The sequence below is a fragment of the Thermobia domestica genome, chromosome 10 (genome assembly GCF_964235325.1).
Source record: "Thermobia domestica chromosome 10, izTheDome1.hap1.1, whole genome shotgun sequence".
Taxonomy (NCBI): domain Eukaryota; kingdom Metazoa; phylum Arthropoda; class Insecta; order Zygentoma; family Lepismatidae; genus Thermobia; species Thermobia domestica.
The window spans coordinates 143614683-143618949 of record NC_137463.1 but is presented as its reverse complement, the minus strand read 5'-3'; the positions used below and the strand labels follow the sequence as shown (position 1 = coordinate 143618949).

General features: G+C 39.8%; 1 protein-coding gene across 1 annotated transcript in view; it reads left to right on the top strand.

The window, feature by feature from the left end:
* The first annotated feature begins 370 nt into the window (after positions 1-370).
* Positions 371-4267, top strand: part of LOC145662092 (SET domain-containing protein SmydA-8-like) — a 444266-nt gene continuing 440369 nt past the window's right edge. The window contains exon 1 of the mRNA XM_081727430.1: positions 371-450. The gene's annotated coding sequence lies outside the window, so the exon portion shown is untranslated. The remainder of the gene's footprint in view (positions 451-4267) is intronic.

The window sequence follows — 4267 nt, the reverse complement described above, 5'->3', positions numbered from 1 at the left end:
ACCTGCTTTCAATCCGAAGGCTAGACGTCCCTTCATTGGTGCGATATAAATTATTGATTTTATTAAACTCAATCTCACTTCTTTATTTCTCCAAATTTTTGAGATACATTTTAAAAACCAATGAATGCTTGTACCTTAGTTTTGAACTCAAACTTTTCATCCAATACTTATTACTAGAAACTTTCATTTCCTTTCCATTTATTATCATTTGCTTTGATTCCTTTTTTTCTCTGCTTTGCCACAGAAGTAGGTAGGTAGCGTTTATAAGCATTTGTGCTGTGAACAGTGGACAGCTATTTTAGCGATCAAGACTATTCTTAGAACAAACGAATCAAAGCGCCAACTGGGAACAAAACATTCTAAGCAATACTAGTAACGATGATGGTCGTTTTAGTTCTCAGGAAATGATTCCAGTGCTTAACCTGTTTCGTCTCTGAAATTTATCGTAAGGTAAGAGAGAGCTTTAATATTTGTAGACCTTAAATGATATAAGAACAGTGGGGTAAGTAATTCTAAAAAGATCATCAAGAATATATTAATTGTAAAAACTTGTTTTGTCAACAACCATATAAAAGAAAAAAGATAGCCATGAATTCCTAATGTGTAGATGGTAATTGATATTTACGAGGGTAATGAATTTCATTTATTAATGGTAGTGCATTATGGGAAGAAAATCGAGTTTATACTTCTTTCATCGGTTGTTATTCGTTATTTATATCTGGATCAAAACAGGCCTAATATTAAATAGCGAATAGAGTACATTCCATGGGAGAAAATTCAATTATCACAAGACGTGAGGACTAGTAGAAAAGTTAGTATATATTAAAAATATGAAATGGTGAAAATTACGATATCATAACAAAATAATGATCTAAACATATACTATTTACCCTATTAATGAGGTGACCTTGGCGCAGTGTCGTAATTTTCGTCGTTGACAACTGTTTCCATTAAGTTACTCCCTAAACAAGAGGGTCCACTTCAAGGCAAAATTTATTTGCAAATTGAGAATAAGTCCTCATAAAAATGGTAATTTTGTGGTCAAAACGAAAAAAACGAAAAAATGGAATGAAATCTTTCAGTTTTAAGCCCCATTTATGCTGGCCAGGCTACAGGAGACAGTAATAAAGAGAAATGAATTAAATGGTGGAATGAAGAAAGTGTGAGGAAACGGTAGAATCCCGGAAGAACACACGCACATTGTGTTCGTCCAACAAAAAGTTCACTTCCCGCGAGTTGGTTCGGAACCAGGAACCAAATGCACCAGAGTTGAACACTTTACCACCAAAACACCACAGACCCTGATTAAAATGAGTGACTGCATATGATAAAGGCCACAGGCGTCGACTACATCCGTGTTCGAGGGCTCAAGCACCCATTGGAGATTTTTAACTTGTGCTCAGCACCTGTGGGATTCTTCTCTTTCGCTTTGTAAAATAGACAAACAAACTTTCAATGTTAGAGTTTCTTCGATGCGAAGTTTAGTTGATAATAAGATATATATATAGGGTGTGGTCATAAATTAAACCGTAGATAGTAGACGCCAAAACTTTAAAAAAAGGCTTAGTAAAGATGTGTCCTCAAACGCTTCGCAAAAGAGATAGGGGCTGTCGAAAGTGTGGGAAACTGAAGTTTCGAGACGAATATCCCAAAAAGTATGAATCGGACAGAGGGCGGTCCAATGAATGACTGTCGAAGTCAGACCTGCGCTATGCAGAAGTGCATGGTTGATAACTCTGCAATGCGCGCGCAAGGGATTCCCCAAAGAAACGGAGAGATTCCCGGAAAATTGTCCAAGGAAGTTGGGCTCGAGATGAACATCGAGGGCGAGTCTATCCACCAGTAATTCGTAAGTCGTGGTACCAGATCGAAAGCTCGAAAAGATACAAAATAGTGGGCAATGTTTACGTGCCGTGTGTGGTTGCATAACCAGCAGGAAATACGAGAGGTAATCGAAGTGTGGTGATGTACGTTGTAAATGGCTCCAGGAAGAATTCCGACAACTAATGCATACGTACAAGTATGGCAGCACTTAGGTAAATCAAACGGTATGCAACGCACTGATGAAGCATTATATGCTAAGCAGTTACCTAATGAATATGGCGATTTCACATGGGCTTAGAGAAAGAAATCTATAGGATTTATGATCCGGGGAGCGCAGTGGCCAAGCAATAAGACCTCCACGTCCTATCCACTTTCGTCCGAATCGGGCATGTAAATGTTCTCTGACACGGTTAAAGAAATGTGCTGGCGCTTCATCATGCATAAAGCACTGTCGCTGACGTTATCGAGAGGTATAACTTCGAGTAGAAGCGGCAAATCGTGTTGGAGAAATTGCAAATATGAGATCCCAGTTAATGCATTAGGAAGAAAGAATGGTCCTACGAGCTGACCACCTAAGAGTCCTACCCACACATTTAAGAAAAACCTACACGGATGTCATACCTCCACTATTGCATGTGGATTCTCAGGGGCCCATACGTGAGAATTGTGAAAATTTACAATGCCATCCCGGGTAAATTGTGCTTCATCAGTAAATAGGACGTCATCAGTGAAATGAGGATTGCCAGTAATTTGTCTGCGAAGCCACTGACAAAACTGCATTCTCGCCGGAAAGTCTGTCGGGGTCAGAGGTTTGACACGTTGCAAATGGTATGGGTACAACTGCTGTTCATGGAGAATGTGCCATACGAAAGCATTGGATACGCGTTTGACAAGTCCCACACGTCTTGTGCTCGTTCCTGGGTTTTCGTCCACTGCCTTAGTACACGTTCTTTTAATTCAGGGGTACGTATTGTCCTTGGCCTTCCCAGCCTGGAACAATGTATAAAACTCCCATGTTGTCGTAGCCGCTGATGTATTCTGATGAATGTTCTTCGCTCTGGTTGCTGTCTCCTAGGGAAAGTCTCGCGATATAACCTAGCGGCTTCTACCGCATTCCCGTTTGCTTTGCCGTACATAAAGTGCATGTCAGCATACTCAATATTACTGTACATTGTATCAATGGCAAGGTAAACAATAACTTAGCAACACATTAATAGCACTAATTAAAACTTCACAATAGTATCACCGTGACTTTGCAACACTACTGAAACTATTGCACTGTTCCCCGTAATACGGCGAAGTAAGTACATCCACGACATGTAAAGGCACGCACATTTGACACCTCTTAAACAGACAGACAATTTTCCGGAAATCTCTCCGTTTCTTTGGGGAATCCCTTGCGCGCGCATTGCAGAGTTATCAACCATGCATTTCTGCATAGCGCAGGTCTGACTTCGATAGTCATTCATTGGACCGCCCTCTGTCTGATTCATACTTTTTGAGATATTCGTCTCCAAAGTTCATTTTCCCACACTTTCGACAGCCCCTATCTCCTTTACGAAGCATTTGTGGACACATGTTTACTAAGACTTTTTTGCTAGTTTTGGCGTGTACTATCTACGGTATAATTTATGACCATTACTTATTAAGCACCCTGTATATATATATATATATATATATATATATATATATATATATATATATATATATATATATCCTCACGGCATTGTCAAGGCTCTATATTTGTATTTTACATTTATTATTGCAACCGGGTGTTTCTGACAGCCGTATGCGGTAGCCCGATCATCACCCTTGTTCTTCGCGCGCACAGTCATTGGAACATCTGAAAACGTACTCTGTATACAGTTTATGGTTGTGAACTCGGAAAGCATGGTACTTCTGCTTGTCAGGGTCAAAAAGTGGGATAAAAAGGATGTGTAGAATGTAAAGAGGGTGCAACACTGACTGATGCTTGTAAGAAACACATTCATTTGCAGTTCGTGCACATTCCGCCTGTAGCGCTACTGTGGCGTAACGTATATTGTAACTGTATAACTCTTATACACCGCTTGTAGGTCTATTGGCGTATGTGACGACCGAAACTATGTTGTCAGCTCTGACTGCAAAAAGGCACTGCCGTGCTACTTTTGCTTTTCTTTTTTCTCCTTTGTCATTTGTGAGACGCCAAACATGTTTTTGCTTGTTGCACGCGCTGAACGGGTTCCTGCGAGCGACGTATTTAAGAAGTTGACTACATATTCTTGTTTACGATACTTTTAAATTGGTTAATTGTTGAAAAAAAATACGAAAATAAAGCTGTACTTGTAAAGGTATATTAGTCGAGGACGTAGCTACTGACAGTGTTGATTATAGATTTTCTCCTGGAAGAATTTAATTACAGTACAGGTGAAAAGGAGACGTCAATTTAGACAGCCCCCCACCT